This window comes from Desmodus rotundus, chromosome 2 (assembly GCF_022682495.2).
Source record: "Desmodus rotundus isolate HL8 chromosome 2, HLdesRot8A.1, whole genome shotgun sequence".
Lineage (NCBI taxonomy): Eukaryota > Metazoa > Chordata > Mammalia > Chiroptera > Phyllostomidae > Desmodus > Desmodus rotundus.
The window spans coordinates 132351914-132371694 of record NC_071388.1 but is presented as its reverse complement, the minus strand read 5'-3'; the positions used below and the strand labels follow the sequence as shown (position 1 = coordinate 132371694).

The window sequence follows — 19781 nt, the reverse complement described above, 5'->3', positions numbered from 1 at the left end:
ATGTTTTTTGGCCATAGTTAATTTTAGAAATAAGTAACCAACCATCCAATTGAACAAAATAGAACATCACTTGAAAATGATTTAGATATTAAGTAAATATATTCTATATGTTAACATATACATACATATGAAACATTTATATTATAGATATTTGTTGGTGGGTGCTGGAGGGTATTATCACTTTATATTATGTTACAGTAGCAATAGGGTATTTTTGAGTACTGTTAGATTAATCAAGGCAGCAATTTTGACATAAATTTGGAAATCTGCTAACGATATAGTTAAATCCATAATGATAAGCATTATCTTCTTCAATTCATGTCAAACATGTATTGGTCATCTTGCCTTGTTTTCTAGTATGACCCTTTATTGACTTATTGATTAAAATGAGCTTTTATGACTTGTTTTTTATTTATCATTATTCTATAATACCATCATTCTTAAATTGCTTTAATATGGGCATCTTATATATTCCATTCATGTTTCATATAAAGATATAACATTTGCATTCTAAAAGTTAAAAATAATGTAAGATTACATTAATCACATTTTTAATGCCTACGTTGCTGACTTGAGACAGCATAAAATTGTAGAATAATAATATATGCACTAATAAAGTCTCTTTGCATGAAATCTAGTAAAAATATAAAATATTGGAAAAGCTTTATATAAACCAGATTATTTATATTTGTTCCAACTGAACCTCACTCTTCTGCTCCCCTTGGGAAATCCAACCTAAGAAAATTTAATAATTACCTATATACATGGATAAATGGGAAAAAATTAAAAACATTGATGTGAAAATATGTGCGTCTGTAAGTGAAATGTGCAGGTAATGACTGGAAGAAAAAGGAGCAGGTGAGAAATCACTTTCCAACTTCTCTCTTCCAGTCTCCGGTTATTGTCTCTAAACCAAGAATTTGTAATCAAGGATTCAAGTAAATCTGTTATTTCTTCACCATTGCAAAGAAGCTTTGCTGGTATATTTTTATGAGACTAGAATAGGACATAGGCCCAAAGAGGGACATGATTATTTCATACACTTCAGAATACTCAAATTGAATGTCATTTTTCTACAGTCTATATTTGAAATATAAGTAATTTTATGCTTATTTTATTTGAAACACCAGTACGGTAATTTCTTATTCCTGGGGTTATTGAAGTTAATTGTGTTCATTGAGACCTACTGCAAGGTTATCCCAAGGGCTAGTACTATAGGAATGTACACTGAGTAAATTATGAGAAGATACAGATAGTTTTCAACATGCTAGTAACAGTTTTGGCTTTATAGTGAACCTTGGTCTGCAGAACTCCTTTGAAGCAATGCCTATAGGGAAACATAGTGTTAATGAGATTAATGTAGTACTTGGATTCAAAGGAATAAAAAAGACAGAAGCTTTTAAATACTCTATATCATAAAAACACACAAGGTAATACAATATGCTCACCATATATTGCATTTATTTTTAATTTCACTTTTTCAGATTGCCTTTCAAATTTGGGTATAATAATGAAGATTCAGAAAGTTCAGTCTTTGAAGTTATAAGTTAGTGTCCAAAACTGCTTTAAAAGTTGGGTTTCATTGAAATAGTTATTTAAGATGAAGGCTTTAAATGGCCTCAGAGTCTGCTTAGAGTCTGCTCCTTAAACTTCAACCTACTCCAGTAGCAATTGTGCTAATAGTTTTCTTTAGATGTTATGCCTTTTGACTGAATTATATATATATATATATATTTTTAATAGAAGTGATATGTCTAACCAAATGATACTGAGGCATATGGAAAGTCAATGTAAATACCCTTTATTTTGTGTTTTTGTTCTCAAACATCCAAACACACTTTTAGATTTATACCTAAAAATATGTGTTTACAAATGTAGGTATTATTTCATAAGTAGTGAAAAGGGTAACCAAAGTAATCAAAACAGTGGTACATTTAGAAGAGGTTAAAAGGGGGACAAATGGTGATGGAAGGAGACTTGACCTGGGGTGGTGAGCACACCATACGGTGTACAAGTGATGCGTGTAGACTTCTACACCTGAAACCTACATAATTTTATTAACTGATGTCACTGCAATACATTAAAAATAAGCTAAAATAATAAATAAATAAGTTAAATTTACAGATAGAAAATTAGTGTTGGTTTCAATCATATATTGTTTCACATAGTATAAAGTAAAAATCAGCAAATTAAAAAATATTTTAAATCTACACTATTTTATTAAAAGTCTACTATAAGCATAATGAATTCCAGGAACCTATATACAAGGGCACCTATCTGTGAGGTTTTTGTTATTACCTCTACATTTACCAAGGTATAAGCCTGTTGTTTTCTTTAAATAGCTATTTAGATATCAATGGAAATTTTGACTATAGGAACAAAATAGGATGAGTAACCTCTTTCACTGGAAAGGGCAGGCCAGAACATTCTGGGGGTGATGTTGGTGATTATTATGCATCTTATGAATTAAATGTTTGTGAATATCTTGGTACAACAGCTTAAATATTCCCACTTCTTCCAGTGGCTGTGCTGAAGCCTTGAGCCTGCTGTGGAAGATAATTATGATTGTTGCCAGTTAACTTGCCCTCTCCATCTGTGCATCAACTGTAAAGGATGTTTGCCCCAAACAAAAATCTCTGGCTGTTTCCTGGTGAGAGGGCAATTGTAAACAGCTGCTTTCCAGACAGGTACAATATCGGGCAGTGCCGATACATTGCATAGTGCAGTACCACGGAGACAATTGTCTGCCAGGAGGTAAAGGTTAGAGAGAGAAAAGTCATTAGAGAGAGGGAAAAAATGAGTAAAACAACAAAATTAAATATTCACTCTTCTTCTCTAAACATTTTACCTCCCCCAGTTTGTTTCTTCCAATTTCTCATTTATATTTTTTTCTTTCATAAAAAGAGAATATTCTAGAATATGGTGGATAGTATCATTTTCATCTATAGACATATTTTTTACTGTAACTGATTTAATTCAATTATCAAACAGCTTAATTCTTTCTCTTCTTTCTTAATATCTTTAACATCAAATCATGCAGTTGGAAAATTGGTGGAATGCTTCCAAATTAATCTCTTCACAGATATTCTGTGCCACCAAGCATTCCATGAATGATATGAAAAGTCTTATTATACAGAGAGGTAGGGAATTTTATATACATAAGAAGAAGGGAAAAAGAAGAAAGGGAAGAGTAGAGAATAAGGAAAATGATAACAGCAAGTATATGCTTATTATGGTTGATCTGATGAAGACCAATGCACTCACAAAGGTAAGTATGCACTTAAAAGTTATAGAGAACATATATTCCAAAATGGAGAATAAACGTATGTGTATAGTGTATACATGGAATATTTTGTGGAACTCCATGTTATATTTTTCTGACAATTTTTCATTAAATAATAAAACATGTTGTTGTGGCTGGTGTGGCTCAGTGGATTGAGTGCTGGACTGTGAACCAAAGTGTCACTGGTTCAATTCCCAGTCAGGGCACATGCCTGGGTTGCAGCCCACGTCCCCAGTAGGGGCACATGAGAGGCAACCACACATTGATGTTTCTTTCCCTCTTTTTCTCCCTCCCTTCCCCCTCTCTAAAAATAAATAAATACAATCTTTAAGAAATAACATCTCTGCACATCACAAGTTTACCATCTCTAAGTTTTTAAAGATATTTTAGTGATTTAAGCTGAAATTGATAGTAGGTATACAAACTTCCAAGAAGCATTCTCAGAATCAAGAAAGTAGGATTACAATTCATATCCATTGACTTATAATTTTGGTTTATAGTTGTTTTATATTTCCCTTCAAATTTTCCCTTCTTTGTTCAGTATAACTTTTTCTCTGAAATTCAACCATGTTCCAAACTCATCCTAAGCTTAAGTACTATGGTGAACATCTATATATGGGAAAGTAATTACAATAATAAGAGCTGACATTTAATGATTCATGGCCATTAACTGTTTTCCTCTTGTTATAATTCTATGTGATGAGTACTATCATTATCTCCATTTTATAAATGAAAGAAGTAAATCACTGAGTTACAATAAAATTGTATCATTTTTCAGAAGTCATTCACTCTTTCAAAAAATATTTACTGGCTACTCTATATCAGACCTTATTTTAGGCATTGTCAAATTCTGTAATAAAAAATACCAAAATCCCTATCTTTGGAAATTTTATGTTCTGGTAGTATGTTTACCTTTAAAAAAGACAAAGGTAAAGGTGAAAGAAATTACTTTCAGGTGGGAAAATCTCAGAAATGTCTTCACAGAAGGGAGTGATATTTGATGGGGACCTTAGACAATGCAAATTCTCTTCATATGCATAAATAAGGAAAAAGCCTCACTGGGAAGGAGAATAACACTAGCACAGAAGGTATAAAATGTCAAAGGAGCAATTCTAGGCAAAGATCAGCTAATACTAAACATAGAAGCAATGACAGGAAGCAATATGAGATTAAATTTTAAATGTTCTAATTACAAGATATATTTGTTGCATGTTATAATTAGCCTTTAGCATAGGTTGGTTATTACTTCCAAAAGATCTGTCTAGCTGAACTAAAAACACTTATTTTTAATAAACAAATATTATGAAAATAAGTTTTAGAGAATTCCTTAAAACATTTAAAAATAAATCTCCAAAGTGACATCGGCCAAGTGGCAGAATAGGAAAGACCTATAGAAATACTGATTTAACCATGATATATGGACCAAAATATCTTTATAAGGATTTCAGGATCCAGTTAAGAAGTTAATGCCCCAGGCAAGCACAAAGCCAAGAAGAGCTGCATTGAAATGAGTAACAGCAATTTCACTTTACTAGCATCAGCCTCTTTCCCAGGCCAGCACAGCTTAGTTCTGGGAGCAAACACGCCAGCTCATGATTCCTCCCTCAAGACAAGAGTACGCATCCAGTGTTTCAGCTTCTTAGAGGGCTTCCCAAGTAGGGAGTTTTTTTCTTGCCTCATTTGGAATGCTGATAAAACTGGCATAATTTGGATGCCTGGGGCTGCTGAAAACAAAGAAGAATGAGGGTTGGCTTGCTGTAGCTGGCACTACTGGGCATGCTTAGGAGAAAGAGAAAAACGTAAATCTTGTACTTCAGGAGGGGACGAGAGTAATGGAGCATGCATTTAGTGTTCTGGATTCTCACAGGGCTGCCGAAGGCACTTGTATCTCTCTTGCCTGATTTGGGTGCTGACAGGGAGCTGGCATACTTTGGCTTGCTACTGAGAGCAAGGGTGGGCAAGGTGGGATGCTGCTGTAGAGCCAGAGAACTGCAGTCCCACACAGACAGAGCAGATGAGCAATACTATGAGCTCCTAAGACAGAAACAAGTCCTTCTAGTAGAGAAAGTACAGTCACAGGTGGATGTTGCATACCCCTCAATGCATATTTTGGCAGTCTCCAGAATCTTTAGCAGAGGGGATTGGTGAGTCTTTCCCCTATGTGAAGCTAATCATAAAGACTGGAAATGATGACTGCTTTTCAAATGTGAAAATATGAACACAAAGTTGCGAGACACACAAAGAAACAAGGAAACATGTCCCAATCAAAGAAACAAAATAATTCTCCAGTAACCTACCCAAAAGAAATAGGAGTATATGAAATACCTGACAAATAGTTCAAAATAACCATCATAAAGATGCTTTAGAAACTCAAGAATTTGATTCTTTTGTTTAAGTCTTTTGTTTGTGAAGACACAAACAAAATGAGACTGTCAACAAAGATATAGAAAATATCTAATAGAACTGAACAAATTTTGGAGATGTAGGATATAATAATTGAACTAAAAAGTCTGTTAGGGAGGTTCAATAATAGACTTGATCAAGTAGGAGAGAGAATCAGTAAACTTGAAGATAAGTCATTTGAAATTATCTAGTGAGAGGAACAAAAAGAAAAAACGAATGAGGAAAAGGAGTAAGGAAAACCTATGAAACATATAGAACGCCATCAAGTGGACATTAATGGAGTTCCAGAAGGGAAAAAAAAGAGCAAATGAGGTAGGCAGCCTATTTGGAGTGACAATGCCTGAAAGGGTCCCAAGTCTAGAGAAGGAAACGGACGTTGATAGCCATGAAGCCCAACATACACGAATAATTTGAACCTAAAGAAATTCACAGTGAGGCACATTATAAGCAAATTAAGTAAAAAACAATCAGAAAAATGTAAAATTAGCAAGAAAAAGCTAATTGCACTTAAAAGGAACCCCCCATAAGTTTATCAGTGCATTTTTCAGCAGGAAACTTATAGGCTAGAAGGAAATAGGGTGATATTAAAACTGATAACAGAATTTTTTAAAAGGCTAAATTTTTCTGAATACTATATCTGGTAAACTGTTCTTTAACAATGGAGAAATAAAGACTTTTCCAGATGAGCAAAAGCTTAGGGAATTAATCACTTGTCTTATGAGAAATGCTGAAGGAGTCCTTACAGGTGAGGTGAAAGGAGAATGGGACAACGTGAAAGCACATGGCAGTACAAGGCTTCCCCCGAAGGTCTGTTCAGACAAATACCAGGCACTGCAATACTGTAGCACTGGAAGGTCATCAGTAGCTCACTTGCAATCCTAGCATAGAAGCTAAAGGGCAGTATGAAAACTATAACTATACAAATATCCGAATGGATACACAATATAAAAAATGTAATTTGTGACATCAACAAATTGTGGTGGGAGAATACAAAAGTCAACTGTTTCTATGCTATTGAAGTTGGGTTGTATAGGCTTGAAATAAATTGTAAGAACTATAAGATGTTTTATGTAAGCCCTATGGAAACCACAAAGAAATACCAAAAAGAAAGAGAAAGGAATCAAAGCAAGTCACTTCAAAAAAAATCAACACAACACAAAATAAGACAGCAAGAAAGAAAATGAGAGACAAAAGTGATTGTAAACAAAAGAGAAAAAAATGAAAAAATAGCAACAATAAACCTAGTAAATCTCCCCCAATCAATAATGACTTTAAAGGAAATGAATTAAAATTTCCAGAAGGCACAGAGTGTCAAAAGACACATAACCCAACTATATGTTGCCTGCAAGAGACTTTATATTTAAGGACATATATCAGCTGAAAATGAAAGGATGGTAAAAGATTCCATGCAAATGGTAATCAAAAAGAGCAGAGGTGGTATACTTATATCAAATTAGGCTTTGATTTAGAAATTGACAAGATAGAAATAGAAAGTTATTATATAATGATAAAATGGCCAATTCACATTTTATAACATTTATATAGGCATCCAACATCAGAGCATGCAAATATATAAAGTACACATTGACAGAACTGAAGGGAGAAACAGCAACATGAGAATAATAGGGTATTTTAATACCCCATTTTCAATAAATTATAGAATATCTAGAGAGAAGATCAGTAAGGAAACTGGGGACTTGAACAACACTATATATCAAACAGACCTAACAGATCTAGTAGAAGATTTCACCCAGCAGCAGCAGAAAACACATTTTACTCGAGTATACACAGAAAGTGATCAAGGATACATCACATTAGGTCATAAAACAAGTCGTATGTTCCAACCACAATAAAAGGAAACTATAAATTAATGGCAGAAGGAAAACTGGAAATTCACATATACAGGGGTAAGCAAAAGTAGGTTTACAATTGTGGGTACACAAAACAGAGCCTATTCTTGTATTATTGTTTATGAATCATTATATTATTTTCCATATAGATAACTGTAAACCTGCTTTTAGCCACCCCATATGTTGAAATTATACAACACACAAATGGGCCAAAGAAAAATACAAAGGAAAATTAGAAAAAAACCTTGAGATAAAAAAATACAAAAATAAAACACCAAAACATATGGGATGTAGCAAAAGCAGTTTGAAGAGAAAAGTTTATAATGATAAGTGCTTACATTATGTTTATAAAGAAAATTTGGACATTAGTTAGAACTCTGGTGATTCTTACATCATGGATTTCTGACTTATTCTGGTGAAACCTTTTCATATTCAATCTCTGCAGAAAATGCCATTTTTAGAAAACATATTTTAAGTAGTGTTTCTCTCCTTGAAGGCTAGGACTGGAGAAAGGGTCACCTCTATATGTAAAAGCCCTTTCCTTCTTTAACTACCCCAAATGTCCCACAGAACAGTGATTAAAAATTGATGATGGGTATGTAAATATAATAAAAATAATTGTTGTTGAATATTGAGAATTTGTTATGGGTTAAATTTTTGCATGGTTTGTCTAAATGAATCCTCTCAATAATCTCATGAGGAATATACTATTACTTTTGCCATGTTACAGAAAAAAGGAATTATTAAGTAAATAACCAAAGGTCACTTACCTCCTGAGGGAAAGAACCAAAGTTTGACCTCAGGCAACCTCATGGGAGCCTAGAGTCTGCAGTCGTAACCACTGCTCATGGACTGGCAGAGAACCTCCCCGGAAGTGAAGCTCCACACCTGAATTTTCTGCACTGAATTTGTTTTCATTGAAAGACTGGATCAGTTGAATTGGCAAATTGCTGTGTTTTCACTGTTTTTCTTGAACCCATAGACAGATATTGCACTTAAAAGCATCACTTTACCATTAGGGAGGTCATATTTAAGACAGACAGTAGTCTGGAGATTAATTTAAACTGTAATTTTTATGTATTTCAGGGTGTTTCAAGCAGAGTCATCCGCTCCTGTTATACTTGTTAAAAGCAACAATCTCTACATTTAGTCTTCTGATTTGCACCCTGAGACCTTTCTTTAAAGCATTGCCTCTCTGTTTATGATCACATAGACTATTATCTTAGCTAAGACTGCTATATCAAATTATTATAGACTGGGTGGCTAAACAACATTTTTTTTTCACAGTCCTGGAGGCTGGAAGTCAGACATCAGGTTGCCAACATAGTTGTGTTCTGTGAGAGCCTTTTTGCGGTTTGCAGATGGCTATCTTCTCGCCGTGTCCTCACACAGTGGACAGAAGAAAAGAAGAAAAGAGGGGAGGGGAGGAGAGCAGAGCAGAGCAGAGTGATCAAGCTCTCTCGTTTCTCTGTATGAAGTCACTAATCTCATCCTGAGGACTGTACCCCCATGACCTAATTACCTCTTCAAGATCCTATATCCTAAAGCCATCCCATTCGTGGTTGACAGTTTCAACGTAAGAAGTTCGGTGGGGACAAAACATAAACATTCAGGCCATGCAGCTATTTTCTTAAGAAAGTGACTAAGAAGAGAGAATTCCTTACAAGCAGAGCAGAAGTGTATCCCTGGCAAGTATTGTCTGCAACTTGTTGGTCTCCTATGAAGTTTACTTATGAATTGCCACTTTTATAAGACTTGAGAAAGTCAGGGACCGAACTTCCCCTGAGCATATAAAGTAAATAGTACGAGAAGAAATAATACTAAGGACCATGAATGAATAACTCACGGACCTGGACAATAGGGTGGGGATTGTCTGTGGGAGTGGGGGTGGGCTGGGCAGAGGAGAGCAAAGGGGGTAAAATTGTGACAACTATAATAGAACAATGATAAAATATTTATTTAAAAATATATGATTTATATTGATGATTTTAAAAAATAAAAATAAAGTAAAATAAAAAATAATCCATAATGCTCTAAGCAGATAATCGTTTGCTTTTCGTACCAACATTATAAATCTGTGAAGAATCTGTTTCCTTTGGGGCTGCCTAGGCATAAGAGTATGTGTATTCAGGATGACTATTAGCTCTCCTAATGTAGTCTCTTGGATGGGCCTTTTCTTGAAGGAGGAATGACAGAACAGTCTACTTTTGATGAGCTGTACAGTGCAATGCGGGGAAAATCAAATTGAAGTTTATGTTAGGAATAAGTCTAGATGTGGGGGCTGCACAGCTAAGGAGGGGTTGTAAGAAAGAACATTGTGAGAAAACACACTTCAATTATGTCAGACTTGTCAAAATGAATTTCTTCAAAGCCCATTTATGTACATGCTCATTCATTCAAATGTCTGTAGACCATTTAGGGCTCTTCCACGGCAAACCACAGAATCCAGTTCTGGTTATAAATAATAATACCAGTATTATTTGGGGGAATATCAGATGAATATTCAGGAAAGGCTGGCATTGTAACAGAAAGGGTTGTAACAGGAACAAAAGACAAACGAGAGTAGTTCTGGACATCTGGAATGCAGAATGTACCTGCCATCTACTTTCTTTAATTCCCACTCAGGAACTAAAGCCCCTGGAGAGAGAATTTGATTTACTCGGCTTGGATAAAATGCTTGAATCACCAGAGCCAGATCGGTTGGAGCTAGAATTTACACTTCCACTAAGAAGGTGCACAATGAGAAAGAAGCTCCCAAATTTGGACTTTATTAAGAGTTGAGAAAAGATACTATGGAGAGAAAAAAATAAATGTCCACGTCAACAGTCTTTCACAACTAAAGAGAAGTCTTCAAATAATAGCGTGCAAACACACTACTATATACTTCATCTTTTGTTAGGATCTTAACTAAAATAGTATATGGGGAGAGGTTTTCTTGCATTCCTTTTCTACGCTCTGTAACAAATTACCACAGCCTCAGTGGATTAGACCATTACAAACGTATCATCTTACGGTTCAGTATGTCGAGGATCCAAGACAGTCTTGTGTTGAAGATGTTAATAGAGTTGCATTCATTTCTGGATGCTCTAGGACACAATCCATTTTCTTGTTTTTCCCAGTATCTAAAGACTTCCCACATTGCTTGGCTCATAGCCTCACTCCTCCATCTTTAAATCCTTGAGGATGGCATCTCTCTGACCATTACTCCATAGTCACATGACCTTGACCACAGCCAGGTATGGTCTCCATTTTAAAGCATATATAATTAGACTGGGCTACCTGGATAATCCAGCATAATCTCCCCATCTCAAGATCCTTAATCTTAATCACATCTTCAAAGTCCCCTTTGCCTTATAAGTTAATTTATTCACAGGTTCACAGAACGAGCAAATGTACTACACCCTGGGGAGCCATTATTTCACCTACCGCAGACCCTATCTTATCATTGAGAAGGTATACCTTTCCCACTTATGGCAGACCCTATTTTATAATTGGAAATATATAACTTTGAGGGATTCATGATTTATAATCTCTACCTGAATGAATTTTCTCTTTGATTACTCTCTTTTTTATTATTATTTTTATTGTTTTAGGAAAACTAAAAAAATATATTTAGGAAAACTCTAGGAGAGCAAAAATCCTGTGGGATTTATGTGACTAAAGTATACTTTAAAAATTATACCAAAGTACAAGAAATAACTTTTCTAGATGCGCTGAGTACAATACTTATATAAAATCTTGATGAAACATGTTCGATTATGACAGTGTCATAGTGGAGGAAATATTAAAGTCCCCTCTCTTGGTTGCATGGAACTAAATACCCTCATAACTGTGTGCTTCTGTTTAAGCAAGTTACCTTTGTATTTATCAGGAATAATACTTCCTATAAAATAAATTATTGCATAATGCTGTTCTGAGCCAAAGAGAAACTGCAGGAGGGAGAAGAGCTCATTTGTATGAATTTTCTTTCCTGCTGTGGAACACCAGTGAGGATATCTGATTAATTTAAGAAAATTACTTTAGCCAGGCTTTAAGCTATAAAAGTTCTTTCAGATGAAGAGGTCAGTATGACCTGGAATTAAAAGTCATAATCTTGGACTGGATAAGAACTCTAAGTGTTTAACTGCATTAACCAAAACCGACAGTTTTACAGTTTCCAAATGGTTGCCTGTTGTGGCAAAATTGCCTGGTATTTGCCGATTAGTAGTACACAATTTGGGGTTGTTAACGTTTCACAACCCAAGTATATTTAACTTTAATGTCATGGCTCTTTTCCTATTTCTCAACAGTCTGGTATGAGGTGCAACAGTTTATAGAAAATGGTGAAAACTTTGTTCTATTTGTATTCTCATTCAAAATCAAATTGTCTGCATGAAAGAAAAACTATTTTTAAAATTCTTATCACAGCACTCTGTTTATGCTTTTAATTAATCAATACATTCTAGCACTCTTTTGTTCAGGTTACGTATTTTTCTCTTGACATATTTAGAGTAATGTTTTGATCAGCCATTCTTTATAGTCCATTATTTTTCTTGTCTTGATAATAATCAATTTTTCGCATTGGAGTCTGACGACATCAGATGAAAGCCAACTGAATTTGTGGGATCAATGGCACTAGCAGCACAGAATACGTACCAACTCGCATACACACACACACATCCGAGTGCGCTGTCAGAACAGCTGCAAGTGTTCAAAGTAGCTGAAGTTGCATATTCCATCCATTTAATCAAGTCAGGTGCCTGCACATGTATCAAATTAAATCCTGTTTTCACAGTAATTCTCATATGTTATGACTCCGTGTCATACCTGTTTAAGGGGATGGATCGGTAAACGGTTATTTTCAGCTTTTTTGAGAACCTTGGCATTTTCTGTTTTTTTCTCTCTGAGATGTGTCTCCGAGCCTCCTCAAATTTCATATAAAAGATGAAGAACAAACATCAGGAATACTATACCTGATATTGATCTGTTTCCGAAGTGGGAACAGATGTTTCTTTTACAACTTTCAATTTTTACTTTGCCTTTAAGTTTTTTGTAGCTTCATTATCTCGATAATATTGTAGACTTAGAGATATAAGACCTAAGTTGATTGATTTATATTCCTATCTGCCTGGATGAAGTTCAGTTTATTCCTATTGTCTCAGTGTGACTTTCAAGGCTTCCTTTCATTTTCATAAATATCTTGGTTTGGATAATAATTTATATGTTTGTTTATACCCCCACAATATGAAAATAAGTTCTCTTGTATTCAAATGAAAAAAAAAAGCAAGTAATTTGTTTTGAAGAAAGACCTTTTACTTAGTAATTAGGAGTAAAGGCTTTATGCCTCAGTTTTCTCAATTGTGAAATAGGAATAATAATACCCACCTTATCATTTTGTTTTCAGGGATAAAATCAGTTGCTACAAGCATCCACTTTGAAGAAGGCTTATGTAAAGAATTAAGTCCATTTTCTCTCTATTTGTTCTGCTACACATATGACGTATTGACATAAGTTTTAAATGGTCATGTTTTATAATAAATAAATATTCAATACATACAAATTGTACTGTGCAATGTGAAAAGCTTTACTGAAATGGATGTGAAGAATGGAAGAATGGCAAAAATGTTAAAATTATCAATCCTAAAACTTGAAATGTCCATGTTTTACTAACATATTATAATATTATAATATGTTAGTAAAACATCAATTTGCAATAGAGAAATTAAACACTTGTTTATGCAAAATTCCATATTCTTACTATAAAAATAATAAGACAATTCTTATCTTGATCTGGACTTCTAGCCATTATATTTTATTATATCTCCCCTACTCATTTGCAGTATATTGTACCAACAAAATACTAAGGAAATTAATTTCTATATTAGATAAAAGATTATGGTAATATTTTTAGTTTCTATTCTTATATGGATGACCAAGGGAAGTCATAATTTCTGGATAATTTTGGCTTCTCCTTAAACAAATATCCTTTGTTTGTACCCAGACTACAAAATTCCTATGTGTATCTAATTGACTGTTAAAAGTATTATATTAACCATTTATTTTTTTAATTAATTAATTTATTTTTATTCAGTTACAATTGCCTGCATTTCCTCCCCTTTCCTCCACCCCACTATATTAACCAATTAAATAACTTTTTCCTTTTGTATATGTTATAAATCATGTGATTATGACTAAGTTAATACCATTCTATACTCATGTCAAGCATCCCATCAATAATAGTTTAGTTTTTAATTATTGTTGGCCAAATGATACTCTCTAGAGCATTCTAATTGTTCTAAAATACTGTATTTTCCAAAGTACTGAGAACTATTATTTTGGGGCATCCAAACAAGAAAAATCTACTGCATGATTCCGCTACAATGATCAATATGGCCTAATTTTTTTTCAATATCTGAAAAATACAAAATAATTTTTCCTTTTGTAATATTTTTTCATGGTCAACAAAAACCAAAATGTACATATATATACATATACATATATATATATACATATATATATATACACATATATATACACACACACACACACACATATATACATATATATTATATATATTCTCTATTTTAATTAAGGCTCTGCCCAAAATGAAGATGAAAAATATAAAAATAGTTGTTTTTGGTATTATTTTAATCTAATCTTTTACATTTTATTCTTTTTAGAAGCACTCAATTACATTGACCCTAAAGAAGATTCCTTTGAGTCCTATCCTAATAAGTCTGTTGTAGGCAATAGACTATAGCAACTGACAGTTTTTATTTATTTCTGTTTCAAGCTGTGCTATTATGCATTCAGCATTATTTCAACTTGATGCTAACCCAGACTGCATTCAACTCTATGTACTTGTTCAACTAAAATATCAGTATTAACCTATAACATCTATACTCTCAAACCTACATTTTTAGAAAAAGTAAATTCAGCTGTCACACAAAACATGATGCCAAAGTTAAAATGCATAACAAATACATATGTTAGATTCTTAGAACTTGTCACTTGTCTCTCTTTCTAATACATTCTACTTTTCATCCTTTCTATTTTCTTTTTAGGATTATTTTGAGAATTACCTGTAATTTTTATAAAATACCTTGAAGTACACATTTCAATTGAAAAGCAAGAAAAATAAAATGGATGTTAATTAAAGTATCTGCTACCATCCTTATCTCATCAAAGAAACTTATAAATGAGTGTCAAAAATTCCAACCAGATTATTTGTTTTGTAAACTAGCCTCAGGCCTAAAATGTTGTGTGCTGTTAATTTGGGCTTTGAACATTAATTACTTATATGTTTGAAATAACATGAGATTGGGTAATTGTGTTGACAAGTAATTTACTTCTTATGACTTAGTGACTTAGACGCATCCGGAATCTTTCTGAGTTTGTATTTATATAAAATATTCACACCACATAGATTACATTAAGGGTTTGGAAATCCAGGACTGCAAAAGACCAAGAATACCATCTCATTGCTTAGAAGGATCATTAAACCAACCATATTCCCAGATTATGGTAGTAACCCTTAGAGTGGAATCAGAAGGAAAATGGAACTGTGGTTACCCCAGGGGTGCAACTGGCAGACATATTTGTAGTCTAGGTATCCATGAACCAAAGCCACATTCAACATAATTCTTGAGAGTCCTGAGTTAGCCATATAATAAAAGCTCTTTCCTTAAGCATTCCATAGTAAAGATAGGTTTTTACAACAAAGAGTAAAATTAGGGATTTTCAAAGAATCTGAAATTAGTATCATAATAGATTAGCAGCTCCTGAAAATTTTTTAGTTCAAAATATAACTAAGCCATTGGCTCATTGAAGTAAATATCAGTTCATTTCAGTGTTCCATGAATCACTAAACAATTGTTTTCAACCCTAGGTAAAATCCCAGGGTCCTTTTGCGTAATAATCAAATTTCTGAGGAAGATAGAAGCTAATTTTAGTTCTCATGTAAAACTCAGCCTCACATAGATGAAATGACCAGAATTTCACATTCCTAAAACAAAGATTATATACCCTTACTAAGGGAGTTGTATTTGTAAAATTCAAATAAGTGTTGGAATTAAACAGGGAGGAAAAAATAATTGCATTGCTTTTTATTTAGTGTTTCAAATTTTAGTTTTTCCTATTAAAGAAATACAAAATAAAGACCGACATATCTCATCGTAAATTGTTTTAAGCAACGAAGTCTACTAAAACACATAAGAAATACGCTATCAGGGTCACATCAGTTTAATGGATAAATTTGTTTCTCAACAAGACAGGGCTAATTTTTTTAGTTTGAAGACAGAGTTTTAACAGTGGGGCTCAATACATTTTCCTTTGTATTTAATTCTATAGAGCTTAGAAATGAATTTGTATTATTGGTTTTTTGAAATCTTTGGGAATAAAGGCACTTATCTTTTACTCAATGTCTTCATTCTTAGAAGCAGCTAGTAATTTACCCCTTTCCTCTACACTTTATATCTAAAATTTATATAACTAATACAACCAAAAGCCCTTCAAGTCTAAAAAAACAAGTCTAGAGTCCTTGTAACATACGCTAGTGCCAGTATTTTCCCCAGTGTCTGAATATATGACAAAGAAATTCATTATGAGTTACAAAAAAGAAAATGACAAAAAAAAAAAAAAAACCCTGTAAAGCCAAGAGTGTTGCTGAGTTCATAGTTATTGAACAAATACATATTTTAGAACTCCATGGTTGCCTTTCTTGTCAGGAAATAGAAGAAAGTAGTGATGACGATGTGAGAATAATTCCAATCTCTGAGATGTGAGGTACGAGCGGGCGATGCCTGTGTTGCTAGCAAAGGCGATTGCAGTGTAACATTGGCAGGCATGTTGGGACAGACATCGACCGTCTGCTCAACAGACACCTCCTAAGGATCATCGTGTCCTGTGATAGACAGCCATGATGTTTTCAGTATTTTGACAACATCAGTAATTTAAGCCATGTTTTTATCAATAAAAATATAACAAAAAGTCTAGATGTTTTACTACTACTTACCCTAATATTCTGTATAGAAGATTTGTTTTATTCCATAGCCATGTTTGTAGGAGAGTGATAACTCTAATCAATGACTGGCATTCTTGATACTGATATCAGCATTTGTGATAGTTTCTTTTGTCCAAGTGTGTTATAGAGTAGCTATTATATAAAAGCTGTAAGCAGATAATTGAAACTGCTCTCAGAAGTATTACCTAATAGCATCTCAGCAGAAATTAAAAGGTGGTTATAAATCAGTGCTTTAATGTTAGCAAGGAGATATTTTGTCACCTTTTATGGGCTTGCCAGACAGGTCACAAGATGCTGCAAAACACTGTGCATTTGTAAATCTAATTGCCAATTTGAAAAAAAAAATGATTGCAGTAAAGCATTTTTTCCAAATTGAAATAGCATAAGCATAGATACAGTGATAAAAGGAAGTTAAGAGTGTTGAAAAGGATGCATGTCTGACTGGAGTGAATCATTTACATTGGAATAGTGGTGTGTGAGGCTTGACTGATAAACACAAGCTCTACTATGAAAGGCAGAGATGTAGGCTACAGAATGTAGCCTTGATACCAGAAAGCTCTAGGGAGCCATTGCAATGTTTGTATGCAAAGAAGAAATACAATTAAATATTTTGATATGCCTAGTTAGAAGCTTCATTTATTTCATGGAAGTATTGAAACCTTTGTTTGCAAACAAAAATGATAGTGATTTTTAAGTTAAATAAAAGGATCATATTAACAAATTTAGTTTTTTCTAGAGAAAGCAAAGTATCTGGAACTCTTTGGTACTACTCCAAATTTGTGTATCTAGAATAATGTCATCTTTGTTTTAGAAAAATCACTAATTATGGGCAAATTTCTCCCAATTTCTATTGCTACTATTTTACTTCCTTTTGTAGCTCAGCAATCTAAGAACAGAATAAAGATTTAAAAAATGTCTGCACAAGAATGTAAGTTCTGTCACTTATTAAATTTAGACTCTTAAACAAGTTGTACAGCTTAATTCTGAAGCTCAGCTTTAATTCATGAAAATAATGTTTAAACCCTAGGGTGATGTGATGATTAATAAAACATAACATGGGTAAAATGTCTAGCAGTCACTCACATATAGCAAGCAATGAGTAAATGGTAGCTTTTATTGTTACAGCATTAATGTTGCAACTGGGTAGCAGTTATTCTCTTTCTTTTTTGTTTTTCATTTTTCAATTACTTTATTTTTATTTTTATTAGTCCATTTATACCCCACGCCTCCTCACAATCATCCCACTGTTGTCCATGTCCATGAGTCCTTTTTCCTTTTTGCTCGGTCCCTCTACCCCCTAATTCCCACCCCCCCACATTAGCTGTCAGCCTGCTCTCTATCTGAGTGTGTTTCTATTGTGCTTGTTTGTCGGGGTGGGGGGGGGCTTTAACACAGCCCCCCCTCCCAGCCCCGTCCCCCAGGAATGAAGAATGAGTCTACCAAGACATGATCTGCTTGGGGAGGAGAGGTGGCCGATCTCTCAAAGGAGAAGGGCCCTGAGCCTTTCCCTCCATAGGCTTTTATTAGGTTCATTCGCATAGGAATGCAGATAAAGCTCATCAATCATTGTCAGCCAGTAAGGGTTAAACAATACATGATTTACAGAGAACTTTGAGGGCTTATTCTGAGTTACAGCCAATTAGTTAGAGGGCCATAAAACTTTAGGCGCCAGACTCATCTCAGGTCTGGACCCTTATCTTTTAAGCTGAGGGTACAGATTAAGTAGGTTTCACAGGAATGTATGTATTTTTCTTAGGCCTGATTCCCCAGGGAATCCGCCCCTCCCAGCACAGGACTGCACTGCCCTCTGTTATTGTTTCAGGCTTAAGTCAGGCAAGGGAAGTAAGGCAGCCAAGAGATTAGGAGACTTCTTTCAGACAGAATGAGGACTCAGGCTATTTCAAAGCCAAGGGGCGAGGGTACATCACCCCCTGTTTCCACAGCCCCCCCGAGTCCTTCCCTGCGAGCTTATCCCTGGTGACCAGAGCCTGTCTTAGGTTGATCCTCCCTTGAGGATTCTTACACATCATTGGCTAACTGGCCAAGCTCAGGGCCAAGCAGGGTGAAGTGGGCAGAGGTGGCACCCCTGCCAGGGAGATAAGCTTTGTCTCCTTCATGGCTTATGGTCCCAACTCTGACTCAGCCTTAACCATGGGGGGTTACAGCCTCTGAAACCAGGCAGGGCGGTTCCCAACACTTGTTAGTTCAGTTTGTTCATTAGATTCCACCTGTGAGGGAAATCATATGCTATTTGTCTTTCTCTGGCTGGCTTATTTCATTTAGTATAATGTTCTCCAGGTCCATCCATGCTATCGCAAAGGGTGAGATTTTCTTCTTTTTTTATAACCAAGTAGTACTCCATTGTATAAATGCCCCCTAGTTGTTTTATCCACTCATTTACTGAGGGACACTTGGGCGGCTTCCATATCTTGGTGAGGTAAACTACGCTGCAGTGAACTTAATGGTGCTTATGTTCTTTTGAATTAGTATTTTGGGTTCCTTTGGAGATAGTCCCAGAAGCAGGATTACTGGGTCAAAAGGCAGATCTGTCTTTAATTTTTTGTGGTATCTCCATACTGTTTTCCACAGTGACTGCACCAATCTGCATTCCCACCAACAATGCAAAAAGTTTTTCCCTTTCTCCACATCCTCGCAAATACTTGTTTGTTGATTTATTGATAATGGCCATTCTGACAGGTATGAGGTGATTTCTCATTGTGGTTTTAATTTGCATTTCTCTGATGATTAGTGATGTTGAGCGTCTTTTCATATGTCTAGTCTTGCTCTCTGTATATCATCAGCATTAAATACAGCATTGTGCATTTTGAAGTCAGACAGACTGGGGTTCATTTCCTAGCTCTGCAAACTACTAGTGGTGTATTTATAAGCCACTTAACTTCTAAGCATCAATTTCTTTGTAACATTAGGACAAAAATAACGCCGAATTCACAGAATTGATCCGAGTATTAAATGAAAAAATATCTTTAAAACATTATGTGCAGCTGTTACTAACACTGTTTTAGACAGTTCTTCCTGATACATGTGCTTACTAGCTTACAATAGACAACATATGTTTTGGGTTTATAGTGGCACTACTGCTTTTGGCCGTTTTTGACCATACCTTATATTTTCTATTGTTTTAGTTACTTGAGCAACGTGAGCCAGTTTTTAAAAACAATGGACAGTTCTATTATAATTGACTTTAGGACTTTAAAAGTTTTTAAAATTAAATACTTTTTTTAAT

The 19781-nt window shown here is 34.5% G+C and overlaps 1 protein-coding gene across 1 annotated transcript in view; it reads left to right on the top strand.

Moving 5' to 3' along the window:
- The window catches only part of LRP1B (LDL receptor related protein 1B), a 1720016-nt gene that overhangs the window by 694024 nt on the left and 1006211 nt on the right, over positions 1-19781 (top strand). The gene's annotated exons all lie outside the window — the stretch shown is intronic.